Below are 22,043 nucleotides of genomic sequence, written 5' to 3'. Positions count from 1 at the left end.
TATTTTGGCTGGAGTGGCAGACACGGAGGAGGAATTGATGTCTTGTTTAAAATTGGGGCAGGTTTGCAGGCGTACTTTGCTGGAAGCCTTGTCAGAGATTTACTTCTGTGGATTGTAGGGAAACGTTTGACCTTCATTTCAAGGTCAAAGTATGAGATCATTCTCTGTTTATAAAGTTGTCATGTTAGGATGGAGAACCTATGGATAAACATGTTTACAGGTACAGGGTGCAATCTTGGGTCCAGTTGCTTTGAAGGAGGTCATGTCTGACATCTTTAGCAAAGAAACCTGTAATGAGGGCATCTGTGCAATTTATTGGCAGCAGATACCAGAATACATGAGTCTATTTTTATTTATTGTAATTGATTGAAAATAAAAGAATCCTATTTTTGTTTTGTTTTTCAGTGGCATGAATCATGGCCAAAACTTCTGTTTTAAATGCATGACTTTGGGTCCTAAACTTGGTGGCAGGTTTAGCTTGATGTATTGCATTAATGTACTGGGCTTTTTCCTTCATTGTTTCTTCACTGAAAAGGTCGATAGTCAGACTGATTTGTAGTTTTGGGAAACAGACCTGCCATCTTTTGAAAAGGCAGATGAAGACTAATGCAGCTATGCGCACTTCCATTAGATTATTAATAAAGGGGCAGGAGACTTAAGAAGGACCTGCTTCCCTTCTGTCTTGACCACCAAAAACAGCCTATTTTAAGGATTAATCATTTATTCTTCATAGTTTCACTACCCCAAAACCCCAACCGCCCAACAGTAGGAAAAAGACAATTTCTAAACTATTAATGCAGGTGTATCTAATTAACGCCTCAATTTTAGAAAATGTAAATATGCCTTTGTACCAATATTGGCAAAGATTTCGTCTCAAAGCATTTGTCCAATTGCATTACAACATTCAAAATGTAATGATGCATAGAAGTCTTTTGTATTTTAGTGTCTTATTGTTTTGTTGAATAGACTTCATCTACCATCCCTTTATATGGCAGACTGGGGTGGTGCTGTATAATGTGTGTGTTAGGGGTCTTCATCTCTGTGTTTTTTTCTGTGTTCTAAAACAAAGCCATATAAATAAATTCATATTTATATCAAGGACAGCAGAGAAGTGAGACGAAAGTTAATTATCAACTTCAAAGGCTTGTGATTGGCAGGTGGGCTGATGAGGTCAAATGTAAGAATAGGTGTTTCAGCACAGAGAATCCGCTTAAATGAATGGCAGTGAATGAATGATGATGATAGCGATTGCAATTGCAGATGATTTATGACTGTGAAGGACGTTCAGGGCCCGAATGAAATATATATTTGGCCGGAGGTCTCGTCCGCGGGTGCCCAACGGCTACCTGTGTGAGGAATTCACGAACAGATACATGCATCCCAGTGCCGCAGATAGGATGTGGCTGTAGCCACCTCTCCCCAAAATGATGAGGCCGCCAAACCATGAATGAATAATGAAAAATATTTAACGCTCTCCACTCTGGCACTCTGCCACCTAACCCCCAATTATTGAATTTAATGAAAATCAACAGTTGAAACACAGCCTGTCCCCCAGAGCATGACTGCACAGAGGGAGAGAGCCCAGCCTCTCAAACCCGACCACACACCTTGCAGAACTACTAAATACGAACCGCTCAACTCTCAGGTAAGGAAAAACCCCCTACTCACACATTTTATATTTTTTTTAGGGGGAAACCTCAGGAAATCCATGGCTGAGGGCAGCCCTTCCTCCAGGCTCTATGCAGTCAACTCCCGTTTCGGCCTCCCAGCTCTTGACTGAGCAACCGAAACAAAAAGAAGCGACAAGAATGAATAGAACACAGAGCTCCTTCCAGGAAAGCAACCAAGTTTACAACTCTTAGCAGTCCGGCTCTTTCAGTAACTTGGCAGTGATGTGGTTGCAATTATGGAGGACTCACTGGATCCAGGAAACAGTAAACTTCAAGATGGGGTAACTTGATGGGTTGTGAGCTACTTTAAAAGCAATTTTTTTTAATGGTAGGAGACTATCCCACTTTAGGATTTAGCACATTTAAAGAAATTGTTTGTAACAATAATTACTACAGACTGCTTGATTGTCTTTTTGTATGTAATTGTACAGTTTTGCATTTATCTATAGGACCACTAAACAATTGTGATTAAACTTATGAATGACATTCTTTAGAGAAAAAAAACAAAACAAAACTATGTCATAGTCTGGGGTGTATGGAAGTGCCATGCTTGTTGTCACACTAAGTTTTTACATAACCAGAGAAGCGCTTATTCAATTATGTTGAACTTGATCTGGACGTACTTTGGCACAGGCTATTTCGAGATCAGTATATGGAGGCATCTGCCCTGCCTATTAATTGTAGTATTTTTAGTTAAAGTAAATTGGGAATTTCATAGTTTTATTTTTAAAAAACTTGTTTTGTTTACTATTGCCAATTAATTATTTTTCATGCAGACTTTTATGGTCAAATGAGGAATGTTTGTGGGATCCCATGGTTTTATTGGCTGAGAAGGAGCTAATGATTTATATTTCCGGAGAGATTAAAGTCCACTTTAAAACTTGTAACTCAGACATGCACAGCTGAGTAATGGTGAGAAATGTGTCCAAAACTGTGTGGGTGAATTCCCAGTACTCTTTCCATCAAAACCAGTTGCTGGCGAAAAAAAAGATTGAAATGAACACGCTACCAGACAACCACATTAAGGTGTGTTCACTTTGTTTTCAACAAATAGAATTACCTTAAGCAAGATTTATTTTTTCCCACTTTGATTTTTATCCAAAACTAATTTGCAATTTGGAGTACTAAGTCTGTTCAACTCAAGGCTGCACTTGCACAGGGAGGAGAGGGGGTTGCTTTTTTTAACCAGATACCATATTTTGCTACTTTGTTCTAGTTAAAATTTTTAATACTTAAGTTCACCTTTTAATATCTTAATACAAACTAGTACAAACTTGTAACATAGTTTGTAAGTAGTGTTTTAAAAGAAAAAACTAAATGTAACTGTAAACCCTGTAAAATATATATCCTGAATACTCTATACTGTCTTCTGGCCTCGATTAACATTGTTATATTGTGCAAAATACATGTATATTGTGGCTACCCCCATTAAAGTGTTTCTTTTTACCTGTGGAGTTTTTACTTAATGCATTGTACTCAATGTGCATTAAGTAAAAACTCCAGAGGTAAATATGCATATCATGGCACTATTTGTAATATTCATAGTTGGCATAAGGCTGTCTTTGTATGGCAATAAGACAGTGTTCCATTTTAAGAGGCAGTGTATGTAATATGATTTTCCTCTAGTTAAAAGAGAGCAAGACTTATTTATTATTATTTAAGAAGCAACATTTCTCGAAGAGCTTTGAAAATGTGTTGCAACTGGCTGAGAAAGGCTTTCAGATGTAGAAATAATTTATAATAAGCTTCTATTTTAATAAATAATTTCACATCAAACATTTTTAAATCCAAGGTTACAGTTTTTCTTTTATTTTGCAGTGGGGAGAGAGAATGTTTTAGAAAGATTAAAATTGACAACAAGAAACTTGGCTTACCTTTCATTTTTCACTTCTCTTTTTGTTTGAATCCTAGGGGATTGACAGTGCAGGCAAGCTGGCAAGTTTATAGCTCATTGACGTATGGATGTAATTTTAAGGTATGTCAAAACCTCTCTTATGAAGCACTGCCAGGGATTACATTGTTTTATAAATACATTTCTTAAGTTTATTTATTATGAAAGTGTTTTTGCTTAACAAATGTGAAATAATTTTCCATGTATAAATTGCAGAACATTTTTACCATGCTCTCTTAATTATTTAATAAAACATCTCTCTTTGTGACTAAACTTTTCAAATATGTTGAGGAAAAAAAATAAATGTTTGACTTGGACTTAAAGCTGACGTGAGGTTTATACTACTGCATTGGCCATGGCAAGCATCGTATTTTAGCATTAAGTGGTGCTACTACAACAATGTACTTGAGACAAGTTCAGGTAATCTACTGCTATGTGCTTGATTGTTGCGTTTGCGTTTAATTAGCTTAAAATAAAAGCCCTAATAATATAAACCTTTTTAGCTTGCCTGGCACGTGGTTTTTGTAAGAAGCCTGCAACATACTGTTTTATCTGAAATACTGTGGGAAATATTCCCTTACTGCTTTATGTAGGATTTTAAAACACTAGAGACATAATAAGTATTGTCTCATCTCTTACAGTGTTCCACATCATTTACAGTAGATTATCAATAAGCACTAAAATAAAAAATAAAACATGGGTCCAATTGTCTGGCTGGTAATGTTTGAGACACAAATGTTACTTTGCCTGAATCCATGAAAAGGGAATTAAACAAGCAACCCAATTAACTTTGTAACAAAACCTGTTATGTGTTGTTACCCTTTTTAAGAGTTACTTAGCTATGTGTTTACTGTATACCACTGCTGTTCTTTTAAATGATGGTGACCCCAAAGGTTTATGAGAGTTCTGTATGGTTGTCTGATAATGGGCATGCACAGTGGTTGTGAGTAACTGTTACTGAGCTAGATGGACAAATAAAGGGTTACCCGAGATTACCCTTACAGCTTGGTTACCCTGTTGCACAACTGGCAGCTCCACTTGGCTGGAGCGCTACAGCTGTTGACATATTTCTCACCTTTGGGGCTGAACTTCTAATGAACAGGTCAAGCATATTATTTGTTTTATTTGTGCATTAGGGCACATGAAGTTACCTCACCTTTTTTTGTTATGTATTTATGATGTTATACAAATACACAAATAATCACTAGTTTTCCAGAAACAAACAATACTTCTTGACTACTGTATTATCGTAAGGCCTGGTCTATACATTTCATTATATTGTATTACTGAACAATACATGGATGGGTTAATTTTCAAGAATGCAGATGACCCTGCTGAAAAAAAAAAAATCATAACAAATTGAGGTGATGATATTCAAATTATGTATTGATAAAACATGTCAATACATTATTGACTCATCAGATGGCCATTACAACACAAACATGCTGTATTCGCTTTCTCTTGTGTGTGGTCATTTCATAGATTGCATGATCTATGCTTCCATATATAATAACAATCATAGTTTTGTAGCCCATTTACTTGGTCTAATTCCTAAATTACCTAATCTAAATGTACCGATGTTCTAACCTGGAGCTCTGGATTGTGTCTATACTGTGAATTAGCATCCTTTAGGGTGTCATCTTCCCAGGCAATCCTGCAGGATCTTCTTCAGGTGAATGAAATGCATGGTGCTTCTTTTTATGCATGGTGCATCTTCTTTTTTCAATACTGATGTGCTTGCTGGTTCTTTGGACAAACTTGAGCCAGTTTATGCCTTGCCTAAATGCTTGAGCCAAGTGTGAGGTTCAAGTCCTATGCTTAATGACTCAAAAGTGACGTTTCACACAACTTAGTGTCTGAATGATTTAAGAAAAGACAGAAAAAGATTGGTGCCAAGATAAATTTGCAATCATTCCGTGAATCGGCACACTGCCCCCGTCCTGGATGAGCGAAGCGAAGTCTAAAGGGAAATTAAATGGTCTCCTTCACCTTGTAAAAGTTCATGCTACGTATACTGGGTGAAAAATTACAAAAAATTGATGTTTTTCCTACTTATATTTAATCAAAAGGCAGTAATAAGTCTTTGAAACAAAAACAAGTCAGAATATAAATGGTTTGTACACAAATTATATTTCAGATGCCTAATTTGGACTGCACTCGCTGTTGCAAACAACTAACCCGCCAGTAGGACTAAAGCTATCCGTTCTTGCTGATTGTCTGTTTTCACCTGCTGAATCTAGCGGCAAATTTTGCAAGCTACTGATCCCTGAAGATGTTGAATGCAGGACCAATCAAGCCTAGGAGATGGACAGTGCAGGAAAGCTTGCCTGGCTGCATCAATCACCTGTCTAATAGAGGTTGCTGATGAGGTGTGAGGCCTTCTGCCAATTTTGTATACTTAGCATGAACATGATTCAAACCACAATTGCATGGCTCCCCCTGCAATCCACGCTGTATTTCTGTTATAAGATGAGTCACTAGGGACCCCATATTAAGCATAATATTGAAGTTTGGTTTCTACAGCTGTTAATGGCATGCATTTCATTATGGTTCAATAGGTCAATTTGGACTCTGCAGTCAGACTCGACTATAATAACCATACAATTGCATTGTCATGTTGGTGTCTTCCTGGATGGCGATCTATAATTGAAGCAAGTATTAAAACAGTTTGTGCTTTTGAGATTCAATAAATAAAACTAAAAACAACATTAATCCAGAATGAAACTCCATATGTAAAGCTGTAAATGTTTTATTTGGCGTGACATGTCTTTGACATAATTAAAATCCACAGGTGGTCTGTTTGTATAGTGTGTAAGCAACACCAGGTAGATTAGAGATGTCTGGTTTTCATAATGGGACAAAAGCTCCCTTGACATGTGTACCGCCATCTTTTAAAATCAATGTTTTCATGACCTTTGACCGCCTTCTTTCCTGTGTGTCTTTTCCCAGTGTCTTTTCCCAGGTTTCTCCCCTGGATGAAAACAATAAAACTAAGTTTTTACGAGTAAAGTCTTGGGGTTAATGCCTTTAACAAGCTAATGTTTCTTAAGGGAACCGTAAATGAAATCATTGCTAAATTCCATTTGTCTGCTTTGGCCAAAATTACATTGTGAAACCAGATGTGAAATCTACAAAAGGTACTAGGTTTTACACAGGTTGTGCAGTTCAGCTGGGAGATTGGCACTGCCAGTAGTATTTCATCACAGTATTGTTTTCTTTTTCAGTTTTCCATACAGTAAAAAAATATTAATACCGGTGTTTAAAACTGTGAAATTGGGCTTTAAGTTTCCTTTTTGTTTTCATTCCTGATGTGTAAATTCTTTCAAGGTTTTACTTGGCTTATACCCATATGTGTCATGGTGTGCAGATATGCCTTGTATAATTATCTTTCTCTAAATAAATTAAAGCTTCACATTTTTCAGACCTCTGATTGTACAGTATATTTAATAAGCTGACCCTGTTAATACTGACCTCACAGAGTCCTTTAGGGGACCTAGGTGCCAGAGCCATTGCCCTGACTTTTCAGTATCTGAAGCCGTGGGAAGTGCCCACAGGATATGACATGACTCTGTGGGTCTATCCTTCACAAAAAAGATATGTCACAAAGCGCATTGTAACACTGGTAAGCCAGGTAATATGTAAGGATTGTGTAAAGGTCAAAGGCATGATAAACCTTGTACATTGGATGCTTTTGAAGTAAATCTGGGACAGGTGAAGATAGTCCTCCAAATTAGACTCTTCCTTTGTTTCTTTCCTTTCTCGAAGTAGTACTGTAACTGAACTCGCATGGCTCCCTAAATGAAATGACTGGTTGCTGGCACTGGAACTGTGAACTTCCTGCCAGATTGATAACGAACAGTAGATTTCTCCAAACAACGCAAAAAGGTGACACTGAAAATTGCACTTTTTCAAAGCTTCTGCATGCTGAACAAAAATATCTGTAAATCAGATCTGAGAAACAAACAAACAGACTTTGTTTTGTAATGCATTGTTTTTAGGATTTCATCGTAATCTGTTTTCACAGTGAGCGGAAACATTTGCAACTACAGTTTGTTCAAGTCATCCAGGGGAATTAATTTGATATGCTGGTGTCTTTTTCTTCAATTTATTGGGTCAGACTTCTTAATTTAAGATTTTTTATTGGTGCAATTACACTGTAATCACACGCTATTTTAAAGTGAAGTTTAAGTACTAGTGTAAATACAAACATATATAACATATATTACCCATATTACACCATGCAGTGAATTCTGTTCTTGTGAAAGTAATTTGTGTTGTCTTGGATATGGTGTCTTGGGTAGCAGGTAGAGGCTGGTTGCATTTCAGTCTCTTAACTACTGTACTGAAGGATTGAGTGTCCTGCAAGCATGGATTTTTCATATGTGAATACTCTTTCAAGGTTCAAGAGCATAATGTATATTTAGTACTATAATATAGTAAAATGATACATTTCGATTTATAGGTGTTCTAATATTTTGAAATATTATTACAATTACCCATACATGTAAGAATAGATTCACTCTTTCCTCTGTGTTCTGTTTATGTGTTGTGACATTAGTAAAAGTTTGTGGTTTACATGTATGACAGGGCAGGGGCCCTGCACAGAGTTGTGTTGAGGTGGTAGGGAAGAAGTTAGTCTCTCCCTGCCAACTCTACATGACAGTGTGGCTGGAGTGAATCATTTGACAATCGATTAATTAGGCTTCTGCCACAGCTGCATGTAAGTAGCTAGAAATCTTTTGTTTGGGAGAGGGAGTTTGGGTAACTTGTGTGGTGGGCTGTGCTGTACCCTGCTGTGCTGTATTGGGGCTAAAATGTGTAAATGTTAGGAAGCAGACCCAAAGACAGAAGCAGCAGTTTAACGGTGCTGTTGCACACTTTTTTATTTAACATAAAACAAAGAAACAAGCAAAAGGGCCAAAATAAAAGGCTTAAACAAAGCACTTCTCAGGCTGGGCATTTGTCTTCACTGACCAATACATATTTTAGGCCCATCCCAGCACAGCAGAGCAGAGCAGAGGTTACTCACCCAAACTCCGTATTCCAAACAAATTATTTCTAGCTACTTATATACAGCTGTGGCTGGAGCCCAATTAATCATCAATTTTTCAAATATTAATTCCAGCCACATTCTCACATGGAGTTGGCAGGGAGTGATTAACTTCTTCGCTGCCAGCTCAGCACAACCCATGTGCAGGGCCTCTGCCCTGTCACACCATCCTTAAAATTGTGCTACAAATCAGCAATACTTGACTACATTTTCTTTTCTTTTTATGAATTTGTTTTAGTCTCCATAAAAGGTGCTTGATTGACAGCCATAGAAACTGAAGTCCTCTCTCTCACCCATGGAGCAAGTAAAGCACTGGCAGTGACAATGAAAGTGTTCCTATATGACCCCCTACAAGGTAACACCCTCTGAGGTAGAAAATAATGTACACCTATCCAATCCTTAACGCATCAGTGAGTCTGTCTGAAAAAAGGTTGGGTTAGTTACAACTGTTATAGTGATGAGGAATTAGCCAAGAACCCCAGAACTTGTTTCAATTTACAGTTTCTGAAGATTCTGGCTGCTAACAGATTCAGCTTTCTGTCAGTGTATTACTCCTGTTATTTTTCATACACAAACCTGTTTTCTGTTGCAGCAGTTTCAATGTGGGAAAGGTTAGCCATGTGAGCTGCAAGAATGTCATTCAAAATGGTATATTATGGCAACAGATAAGACGGGTTGGGAAGGTAATTGCTTGTTCATTGTAAGCGTATGATAAGGGGTGACTGGAAGGTCAGAGCACTATTGAATTTTACTGCAGTTTTATTGCTAATAAAGTTGGGTTCCTCCACTCCACAGCGAGGAAGTGCACTGCAAAGTGAAGGCTATTAATAATATTGCCCATTAATAATATCTTTGGTAGGGTCATTATATACCTGTCAAGCTGCAGTGAGGGCTATAAATGAAACCAGGGCTAGTTCTGAATGATGTCTGAAGAAGACCATGTCTTTGTTTTAAAATGAATAAAAATAATTATGATTATCACATAGAGCTTCTTTCTCCAGATTTTGAGAAAAATTATAAATATTCCAAATAAATGTGAAACTTCAAGGTAGGTGGCATATGTAGGCCAAAACAAAAACCCCAGTAAGACAAAATGCACAATGAGGCTTAAACACACCTATATGATCTGAGAATTGACCAAATGATTTTGGACATCTTTTAGGATCAATATAAACAGACAGTGTAGGCAGTATTGGGCATCATCAAATATAATAGAATTATGGATTATAGTCGCATGGTGTGGTTACAGTAGAGGCATCTGTTTTTTATTTTGATATATGTCTTGAAAACCTGTCATCCAGTTGTATGAAGTTTGGTACTGGCTTTCTATATTGAAAAGTTTTGAAGATCCTCTATCAGAATTTACTTTGTCATGGTAACCTCTGATTAGTTGGGCAAATAAAGGCTATATATTCAGAACCACTGCTTAAATTTAATGTGAGCTCCAGTTTGCATAAAACTATGCAGTCAGTTATGATTGTTTTATGCATGCTATTGCTGGTTTATCTTATTACTAATGGATGTTTTGTAAACATGGAGACAGATGCTGTAGCAAGAGTCTTAAAAGGGAAATTTTTTTGCACAGGATTTCTGACAAAAATATAAATGAAAGGTTTGGTAAAAAAACATATCCCTGTGATACATACAGTCTAGCCAGGACTGTGCAAGATTTTTGTTCTGACCTGACAGTCTCCATCTGGATTTCCACGTCTTCAGCTAAAGACAAATTGAAAATTATTACAAAAAGGTTCTCAAAAGAGCAATTCTAAAATCCATGCATCTGCAAATTAGGATATTTTTAGAACAATCAAACCCATTTTGAAGTGTAAATTAATTTACCGACGTAAAATGGCAAGCAAGGAAATTCCGTCAGTATTAGAATATAATCTATACCTTGCATATTATACGCACTCTATGCATGACTGTGCTATCTTGACCTAAATCTTATATAACTTGCATTGTATAAAAAGCACCATAGTACAGTATATAAGATACACAATTATGCTTTGCACCTGTATATACAGATCAACCAGTGTAGAACACAAAGCGGTGCATGGTATAATAAAAACATTACAGTAACCCTGACACATGGCCAAGATAGAAAAATAAACATGCTGTATGTGGTGCATTTGCCCAAACTATCGCCAATGGCAATAGTCCAGGAAAGATGAGGCCAACACTAATGAACTGCTGTATAATAATACAAATTCCAAGTACAAAAAAAAAAATAAATTTATGAACATATATTTGAAGTTTGCACTGTTTACAGAAAACAGTTAGAACTGCTTTACACTTGCACTTTATTTTTGCACACTGGTATTTTAGTAAATCTGTGTGGAGAAGGGATTTTCTCACATTTAAAAGTGAGCTAAAATAATTTCGAATGGGAAAGCCAGCATACATTCATAATATTTAAGTAAAACTAAAAGAACCAGCATCTTAGCATTAAACTGATGGAGAACACATTACGCCAAAGTTCCACTTATCATCATTGCTATAACTGCTATAAAGAAGTTATTGATTACAATTTTTTTACCTAACTAAATAAATAGAGCTACCACAGTTTACACAGACCCATCAGCTGTATAGCTGGACAGATTCCTTGATCGCATAAGCTCAATTTGTGCTTTGACATGCGAGTAGAAGGAATGCATGAGCGATCTTTTCTTTAACTTAAAAATGCAGTTTTAAATAATGTTGCTTGACATGGTAATAAGGGTTTTAATCGATGTAATCATAAAACATTTAAACAAACAATATAATAAAGTTAAAAAGAATGTGTAAGAATATATTTTTTTATAAAAGGTTTGCGTGTTCTGAAATGGAGTTAATTTAATTCATTTAAGCTGTGCAATTTTAAGTTCTTTTAAATTTGCAAGTTTAGCCAGGCTAGACCCAGTTAAATAAAACTGCTAATTTGCAGGAATTCCACTTCAGCAACAGGAGATGGTTAAATACCATACATTCAGAGGCAGAATTTATTTAATGCTATTAAATTGTCATTCAATTTAAAGGGCTACATTCTCAAACATCATTAGGTGTGTTTTTACTGTTAAAAAATGGTTCTAATGACGTAAGAAAGAAATTAATTGGGTAATTGATGACTAATGACTGTATATTGTTGTACTGTACGGTATTTCCACAGTCTTTGCTGCAAGTTTGTTATTGAAAGTTTTGTTTTAGGGCAGAATAAGCAGTTTCCTGTTCTATAAAACTAGAATTTCTAATTTTTTTTACCTCATTGCACTTGTCTAAATGCTTACTGCCCTGTCCCCTGTAACAAACATATGAATGGATTCAGTGATGTCACTGTCGCTGTCTTCTCCTTTTATATACCTGTAGGGCTTGTCCCCTGCTTGGTCTCCTGATAGACTAAAGTGCTTATTCCATTCTAGGACAGGCAGCATTTGGAAACTTTCTATACCTCATTAGCAAAGTGTACACTGTCCATCCTCAAAATGATTTGATTATTTTTGCTGCATTTATGACCTCTTCTTGGTTATTCCTTGAAGTCTTAGACAGATGAAGATTATTATAATTTTTTTTTCTTATATAATTATGTCTTTTACCCTAATAGACCTTGCCTGGCATTTCTTACTCCTCAGCTTATAATACCTCTAACACAGTACACATTTCTCCTTTCTACGTAAAAGTGTAAATTTGAAACCTCATTTTTATTCTTTCAGACTGGATCGAGAAAATATTAGATTTGCATATTTGTTGAAATCCTTTTTATTTGACTGAACTGGTATACCTTTTCACCCACATGATTGTTAAAATTCAACTTTCGTTTAAAATTTAAAAGCCGTCTTTCAATGTAAAGTCTTGACTGAAGCTTAACTTATAATTTATGAAATACGTTGTAACACTAGATAATATAATTACAGGGACAAACAATGAGTGAGATGTTATGTGCTAAAATTATCCCTTTTTTACACAAGCTCTTTCCTTTTAAATTAGTGTAACTGAAGGACTCAATTCAATTTATTTATTTTTTGCTGGGAAATGAAAATTACATTTAATTAAAAGAGAGAATATGTATTTTATATCCTTACAAAAGTAAGAAAAGGGACCCAGCTAAAATACATTTCTGTTAAATAAGCCATCGTTAAGACATTGGGAATTTAACCATTAAATGCAGATCTCCTGCCATCTTTTTCTTCTTTGAAACAAAACATTTGGAAATACTTTTACAATCCATTTTGAGCACTGATTGAAACTTTATTTATTTATTTATTTATTTATTTATTTATTTATTTATGTGTTATTTTTGCACAATACTATTCCTGATAAGTTGTGGCTTTAAAATACATCCTACAACATACAGTGCATCCAGCTCTACTGCTATTTAGTGAAACATGGGTAAAACATTGACTATAATGGTGTTATAGATTTCTCATAAGCATTTAATTGCAAGTAAAATATAAGCACTGTTAAGGACAGACTTAAACACCTCCCATTCCTAGTGGATTGTCACTTTAAGGATCTGCTTTGCAAATACTGTAGCAAGGCATTAACAAGATACTCCATTTCACATATGCCAGTTTACTGTAATTCTGCATTCAAAGTGTGCAGAATTTGTTTCTTGCATATTTTTCAATTTTTTGGCTGTTACAGTATTCTGAAATGCGCTCCCTCATAAACACCACTCTGGCCCTGTTCTCTGTCTTTTAGCGCTAGTTAACAACCTTTTGCATCTCTTGCTGCAAAGTCTGTAACAGCTGTTTGAGATTGTGTGTGTGTGTGGTATGTTGCATATATATATATATATATATATATATATATATATATATATATATATATATATATATATATATATATATATATATACAGTGCCTTGCAAAAGTATTCAGACCCCTGACCAATTCTCTCATATTACTGAATTACAAATGGTACATTGAAATTTTGTTCTGTTCGATATTTTATTTTAAAACACTTAAACTCAAAATCAATTATTGTAAGGTGACATTGGTTTTATGTTGGGAAATATTTTTAAGAAAAAATGAAAAACTGAAATATCTTGCTTGCATAAGTATTCAACCCCCACACATTAATATTTGGTAGAGCCACCTTTCGCTGCAATAACAGCTTTAAGTCTTTTGGGGTAAGTATGTACCAGCTTTGCACACAGTGTCAGAGTGATTTTGGCCCATTCTTCTTGGCAGATTTGCTCCAGGTTGTTCAGGTTGGTTGGACGACGCTTGTGGACCGCAATTTTCAAATAGTGCCACAGATTCTCAATGGGATTGAGATCAGGACTTTGACTGGGCCACTGTAGGACATTCACCTTTTTGTTCTTGAGCCACTCCAATGTTGCTTTGGCCTTGTGCTTGGGATCATTGTCCTGCTGAAAGGTGAATTTCCTCCCAAGCTTCAGTTTTTTAGCGGACTGAAGCAGATTCTCTTGCAGTATTTTTCTGTATTTTGCTCCATCCATTCTTCCTTCAATTGTAACAAGATGCCCAGTCCCTGCTGATGAGAAGCATCCCCACAGCATGATGCTGCCACCACCATACTTCACTGTAGGGATGGTGTGTCTTGAGGCATGGGCAGTGTTAGGTTATCGCCACACATAGCGCTTTGAGTTTTGGCCAAATAGCTCTATCTTGGTCTCATCTGACCACAAAACCTTTTCCCACATCGCAGGTGGGTCACTCTCATGCTTTCTGGCAAACTCCAGACGTGCTTTCAGATGGTACTTTTTGAGTAACGGCTTCTTTCTTGCCACCCTCCCATACAGGCCAGTGTTATGCAGAGCTCTTGATATGGTTGACTGGTGCACCATTACTCCACTCCCAGCCACTGAACTCTGTAGCTCCTTCAAAGTGATTGTTGGCCTCTCTGTGGCTTCTCTCACAAGTCTCCTTCTTGTTTGAGTGCTGAGTTTTGAGGGACGGCCTTTTCTTGGCAGTGCCTGGGTGGTGTGATGCAGCTTCCACTTCCTGATTATTGATCCAACTGTGCTCACTGGGATATCCAAACACTTGGATATTATTTTGTACCCTTTCCCTAATCTATGCATTTGTATTACTTTATCTCTAACTTCTGTAGAATGCTCTTTGGTCTTCATTTTCCTTCAGATTCACAGCCTTACCAATGATCCTTCAACAGTGGGGTTTTTATCCAGAAAATGTGACAGCAACTTTAATGGTTCACAGGTGGAGGCCAATGGTAAGGTAATTGTGTCCTCGTTAGGGCAATTTCTTTCATCGGTGCAAACTGGGAGCTTCCACAGCGCAGGGGTTGAATACTTATGCACGCAAGATATTTCAGTTTTTTATTTTTCTTAAAAATATTTCCCAACATGAAACCAATGTCACCTTACAATAATTGATTCTGAGTTTCAATGTTTAAAAAAAAAATATCGAACAGAACGAAATTTCAATGTACCATAATTGTAATATGAGAGAATTGGTCAGGGGTCTGAATAATACTTTTGCAAGGCACTGTATATGTGTGTGTGTTGTGTGTGTGTGTGTGTGTATATATATATATATATATATATATATATATATATATATATATATATATATATATATATATATAAAACTTTCCAGTAAATATAATTGCCGGGTCTCAAATAATCGCCGGTCTCCAATAAGCACCGGGTCTGCTGGCAAATATTGTAAATAAACCTCGGTCTCTATTAAACGCCGGGTCTCTGTCATTGCCATTGAAGCTGAGGAGGAGCTTGAGCGTAATGAACTGCTAATAAGTGACAGCGATGAGAGTGACCCTCGGGATTAATAATAATAATAATAATAATAATAATAATAATAGAAAACGTAATTTAAGGTAAGCCTACATGTAATGCATATTTGTTTAATGCAGTTATAATGTTATTAAAGGTTTTGATAATTTTAAGCGTGCTGAAAGTAGGCCAGAGACAACCCTCTTGGTGTATTTTAACGTGTTTTGTTGATTTAACAATGTACAATACATTCTTTTTGATAATGATACTTATTGCTTTTACTGTTCATTTTTCAAAACACATTATTATTATTCTTATTATTCTGTTAGCGTAGACTACATGCCTGTGTTCTGATATCTATAGGGCAGTCTTTTAGTGGATTTGACTGTTGTTGTTTTTATTATTATTATTATTATTATTATTATTATTATTATTATTATTATTATTATTATTATTATTATTATTATTATTATGTTGCAAATTATCTTCTTTAAAACTTCAATTAAACACCTCAGGCGTTTATTTACCTATGTGCCAGCAGACCCGGCGTGTATTAGAGACCGGTGATCAATTAGATCTCCAGCTTCACATGCTTCATGCGGTCATTGAGAAGCCGCTAACACACAACCTTGTAGCAACATAAACATTCCAGCAACTTTGTTAAAAGGTTGTATGTCACTGAGAACTAAGTAACAGTTGCTGTTTTATAACAAAATGACATTGTATTGCACACCCTCAAGTATAATATTAAAGTATTATTACAGTCTTTTTATATGCACTGATTAACAAGGATAAGGTATTCAAAACATTGGAAAATGAACATGCAGGGTATGAATTTGCATTTAAAAATGGAAATAGATCGACCAGGTTTTAATTGAATAATAATAATAATAATAATAATAAATAATAATAATAATAATAATAATAATAATAATAAATAATAATAATAATAATAAAACATCCAGAACCAAGACTATTAATACTATTTATGCACATTCAATGTTAGAATGTATTTATAATTTATTTCGGTTATTGTCAACAATAAGGGTGTTAGTTTACATTTTATTTCTGAAACTTTTGTGTTAAATACCTTTTAACCGCTGAATTTAACATATTGGGAATGTTTATAAACTATCATAAAATAATCAAAATGATTTAAAATGCACTGCAACGTGTATTTGTATATAAGACTGCATGTGTACATCATTTAATTGTACAGGAGGGAGGCATTGAAGAAATACTGTCGTCAATAACCACATAAATCTGAAAAGAATTTCCCAGCCTGTGCCAAACTGCAGTGGTTTTTAATGAGTGCTTTACTTCACTAGTTGCTGGTGCCATGCCATCTGGACATATGGATTTGTCACTTACACTAAAGCCTGTGCCTACCTAATGAAAGGATATTTCCACCCTGTGAGTTATGAGAGACCAGCTCTGCTTGAAACTTGATACATAGGCCACAGTCGACCTACCATTGTTGCGCAGTATCACGCCTATATTTAGCATAAAAGGGGTTAATTACCACCTTAGTAATTTCACCTGGTACAACAGCTAAAACCAACAACAACAACAACAACAAAAACAATCTGCCTGGAAACCACAGTTTATGAATCCCAGAAGTTCCATTCACTCAGGTCAGGCTTAAAACTTGGCACAAGCTACAGTAGAAATTTTTCGCTGTCAGGCTACAGGAGTCAGTACAAAGAACGCAGCTGTTAGGCCTCATGGACCCTGGCCTCTAATTAAAACAGTGGAAAATTAGATAACTCCACAACTTCATCACTGCCGCCACTGGCCGTCAGAAAAGGCTTGGGGGCTACCACCCACCTTTTGTTTATATCACAGAGATTTGGCTCTTTTCTAGTGTGTGTGTTTTTTTAATAGTTTGGGGCTGATTTTTCTAATGGGCCGCAAGTTTCTTTTCACCCGCTAAATATCCCTGGAGTGTTTCTGATGGGGGTTGACTAAGAAGTGATGAATTTCATCATCTCGGCTGCTTAGCATTAATTTTGATGGAAGTTGTACTGACTAGCTGAACTTTCCTTCATAGACCATTCAGTTTGCTTTAGTACACAGCTTCGAACCTTGATTCTATACTTTACTAAAAATGAGACCACAGATTAATTATCACGGCTTTTATTCAAATATTTGTATTAAAGCAATTGAAACAAAATAACATGTTGAACTCAGACACAACATAGTTGCAAAATGGTAAAGAGTAATACTCCATCATTCATTTTAAAATATAATTGTGATGAGGATATAAGAGTGAATTACAGTAGAGCCAATGTGCTAAACATTCACTGGAATTGCCAAACGTTACACTCACTTCAAAAACGTATATTGGTTTAATTAACCGAAAGAGAAATGTGCATCTAATATAAACTGAGAGGATTTATCTGCAAACAGGATGTTGTGACAACAACTCTATAGCAACAGTATTTTGTTTATCTATGTGTTTTTTTGTTTTTTTTCCCTCTGGCTGAATTGACCAGTAAGTGGATGTATCTTTACCATCAGTATCTGCTTCTAGCCTGAAAAAATAGACCTTTGTGGTCTTAAAAGCTATAATAAAAGTGTATTTTATATACATATGCAGCTGATCCCCCCCCCCCCCCCCAAAAAAAAAAAAAAAAAAAGAAACCTGCATTGCATATTATATAAACAGAAGAAAGACTGCGTCACTCTATTTCACTTAATGTAGGTTGTGTAAAATGGCAGCATTGGGTGGAGTGGGATGCACAGTAGATGCCAGTCCTCCTGTTTTTAAATTCACACTGCATGCCAATTGGCAACACATTTACCTTGGCATTAAGCAGAATTTTTCCATTTATATTTTATTATATTTGCATCCCAAATGATCGATTTACCCACCAGACTTGAGTAACATTATCTTGGCGGAAAATGCCTAAATGTTTTTCAATGGTTAGAAGATATTATTGCAGTATTAATAACATGCATGACAGGAATAGCAATAACTGCTGGCTTCATTTAATGTCAAATTATAAAGTAAAAAAAAACAAAAAAACAGTAGCTGTTCATTTTAGTAACCATTAAGAATACTTTATGTCTGCTGCAGATTCATTGAATATTTATTTACATCTTGAGTTGTGTCTATAAACAGAAAGCTTTTCACAGCTTACTCAAGTTGTCAAACTTCTGAACTGATACCAAATATCAAGGGCTGGGAATAAACTTATTAGCATTGGCTAAAAACTTTAAATTGTTCAGAGAACACACACACACACACACACACACACACACACACACACACACACACAGATACCAAAACAATTTAAAGCATAGATAGCTCTCACGTGCATATTTAAATATCATTCAAAATTCATAACTTTTCACATGTGCTAGAGTGAAAGTCCTTTAATCACACATACACAAATATTGATGCATATGTTTTCGCAATGAAAAAAGTTTAAATTTAAACATAAATAGTGGCTAATATCCTTGGGGTGATAATTCTGCTGCAAAGCTGGTATCACTATGTAGGAATATCTGGGAAGCCCACCCTGCTTGTTTCTATACTGGGGAGCTGGGAAGGGTCTTCTGAAAGACCCAGCATTCTCTAAATTAGATAACAAGTTCATCAAAATGGCCTCCCTGCAAGGAATTACAGGAACCAACCAATCAATGAATAAAACTTTAAACATCCACAATTTATGAACACACATTTTTTTAACGTATTAATGTATTTTTCTTTTCAAACAGAAGCCAAATAATAATTGAGTTGCACAAGTTATTTGACATACAATCTAACAACTAGTAAAGTAATAATAATGCAAACTGCTTTTTATGTCCATTCCCAAAGATAAATGATCATCATTTAATAATTTACTGCAGGAAATAAAATAAATGTAATCAGTTTTGCAATTATTATATTATTCTCTTCACTAACCAATAGGAAAATGTGCATGACTGTGTCGTGATAAAAAAAAAAAAAAAATTGTGAGATACAACAGCTGCATCAGTTTTTGAGCTTATTTTAATTTAAATCCCAATCAAGTTTGTCTGCTCTTCTAAAGTTATCTGAAAGGAGAGCTGTTTAGCTTTTCAGTTGTCAGCCCTTCACGTTTTGTGATGAAGACAGAATAGTTAAAACCCGGAATAACGTACAGCTGGAAGAAGATGAAACCCACTTTGCACCAACACATGTGACACACATGCTGTTAAAACAGTATCCTTTCTTCTAACCAACTTTCCATTCATGTTGTCTTTACCTGATTCCTACTCGGTACTAAAATGAGCATATTGGGCCTTTTCCCCCAAAGCTTTACAGTATAAATTTTTTTAAAGAAGACAAAAACTCACTTGGAAGCCATGCAAGATTTGTTTTTTCCACATTAACACCCTATGGCTTCAGTGGTGACGTCAGACCAGGGAAATTAAACAATACACAGGTGTAACTGGGACAAAACTGAGGCGCAATGGCACTCAGCTTTTTATTAAATAATACAAACAAACAGTTTAAATAAAACACACAAAAAGGCACATTGGCCAAAGCAAAATAAACACAAATAATAATAATCTTACTAAACGAGTACCTTTTAGATCTCTCACTGGTGTCGCTCTCAACTCCTCTAAACTCTATTTTCTCTAATGAGCCTGGAGTGGATATTTTATATACCACATTCCCACAAGATTTCTTGGGATGGGGACTTAACCATTTAACAATTAATAATTAACAGTGGTATAGTTTCCATGCATGTTTTTTTTTTTTTTTTTTAGCTCGAGACATTTGCTCGAGAAAAATGTCTTGTGTAAAATGTTTTTTTGGGTTTCCATTCGCTCAGTTTATTTTACTCGAGTAAACCGGGCTTTTCACCCGACATCATACACGTGCATGGGAAAGTTTGTGGTTGATATGCAAATTAGCTATGCGTAAAGTACTGTTGTTGTTTTTGAAGATTATTAGTAAAAATTTATGAAAATGTGGTTTACATGCGCAGAGAACTGGTTTTTAAAATAAGCTACAGATTCGCATATGGCAGGCGTTAAACTGGGGCTATTTAGTTACGAATATAGCTGTTACTGAACTTGAGTATGCACGAGTTTAATTATTAAAAACATTTACCGTGATAGCATTTGTCGCCTTTTGAAAATTCAATTCAATTCAAAACAAATTGAATTAGCTATTACTCACTCTGTTTCAAATACAAACTATGAACTGTAGATGACGCTATGTGGAAGTGTGGCGTCGTTTCCCATTTCATATTACCAAGCTACAGTATATCAACATCCATATTATACATATATACTCATAAAACATGATAGCATAAATACCATACATATAGAAATTAATAGCATCACAATCACCATTTCAATGAAAATCCACCCGCCATGGAGCCATATGGATGAAAAAATCTGCAGCTTCCTCTAAATCGATTGAGCTTGTTTAATTAGTCTCTATTGCCAAAATTAACAGTTGCTGTAGACGGTCTTAGGTCGTGATTCTTCGAAGTCTAATAAGAATGCACTTTTTGGCACTGAAACGTCTCTTAACAGTTGCAACTGTAATCGGTAGTGTTGCTAAGAGCACCAGTAGATCAAACGCATCAGGATAAAGGAAGTCCACTTTGTGCTCCTTACACACCTTCAGGAGTATCGGGAAATGAATTCCACTGTTCGAATCCCAGGAAAGTAAGATTGCCTCAATGTGTTGTACAAACACACTGTACTGCATCTCAGGAACTTTGCTTCTAAGTGCTTCTTTTCCTTTTGATATATTCACAAATGTCAGTTTTTTTGCAGCAGAGTATGACACTACTTTCAGTATGCCTGTACTTTTCTGATAAGATCTCCTTTCAATTTCACTGATTTCTGCATCCAGAGAAAGGAAAAAAAATCCACTTTATATTTTTCCTCTAGAGATTCAAAGCGGTAGGATTCTGAGCTACTAGCATAAAACTGATCCAATGTTTTCACCGGTCGCCTTTTTCTCAATGTGGGTTTATGCAGATTCTGCTTACTGGCCCAGTGTTCAGCTCACTCAAAATATTTGTGGAACTTTTCCTCTGTCCTAAGCATTAAATCGACATGATTCTTTTCGTGCTTGAAATGCTTGAGTCATTCATTTGCTATTCTGTGCTGGCTGATTTTTGTATGAAAGGGAGGTGGCGAATACTGATGAAACAGACTGAAGTGAAGCATTAGTCCGTTCCCAAAATTGCCACTGCCTGCTGTATCCTGCACAAATTCTTGTCAACAACAAAATGGGTGTTCAGGAATCAGTGGCTGCCTGTGAGATGGGGAAAGTTACCAGTGTAGCCAAGTCTCGCAAGAAAAAAAAGAACGACGCTCAAAACAAGCCCAAAGCAAGCGAAACCCATGTTAGAGTATGGGTATTTATGCAAATTCCAACCTGTGACTCTCAAAAAAAAAAAAGCCCAATTCTTGTTTATTATAAGCAGACTTGGCAACTGTGAAGGTTACCTCAGCCGTGTTTCAATTGGACAGCAGAGATCTGAGGAGGTTCTTGCTGTCAGAAATGTTCTCCTTTCTTTTAAGTTGTGTTGGATTTACTGTTGTGTTAAATGTTAATGATGCAAACAAATAAAACAAAATCAATATGTTAATTTGCAATTTTATTTGATCAGTTCTGAGAGGGCATCAACAACTTGTTGGATGTTTGTTGTGCTGTTTTGGGCGATAGAGCTGGCTCATGACATCCAGTTCACCAACTATATTTATTAACGTGGAGGGCGGATACATGTTGTCTTTGGACATAGC

The 22,043-nt window shown here is 35.9% G+C and overlaps 1 long non-coding RNA gene across 2 annotated transcripts in view; it reads left to right on the top strand.

Annotated features, from left to right (window-relative positions):
- The window catches only part of LOC121296725, a 42,381-nt gene extending 33,397 nt beyond the window's left edge, over positions 1–8,984 (top strand). For both annotated transcript variants that reach the window (XR_005947084.1, XR_005947083.1), the window contains exons 5-8: positions 1,689–1,951; positions 3,582–3,645; positions 7,330–7,446; positions 8,850–8,984. This is a non-coding gene — a long non-coding RNA (uncharacterized LOC121296725). The remainder of the gene's footprint in view (positions 1–1,688; positions 1,952–3,581; positions 3,646–7,329; positions 7,447–8,849) is intronic.
- The last annotated feature ends 13,059 nt before the right edge of the window (positions 8,985–22,043 follow it).

Source organism: Polyodon spathula, chromosome 21, assembly GCF_017654505.1.
Source record: "Polyodon spathula isolate WHYD16114869_AA chromosome 21, ASM1765450v1, whole genome shotgun sequence".
Lineage (NCBI taxonomy): Eukaryota > Metazoa > Chordata > Actinopteri > Acipenseriformes > Polyodontidae > Polyodon > Polyodon spathula.
The sequence above is the reverse complement of the archived record's forward strand: the minus strand, read 5'-3'. Positions and strand labels throughout refer to the sequence as shown.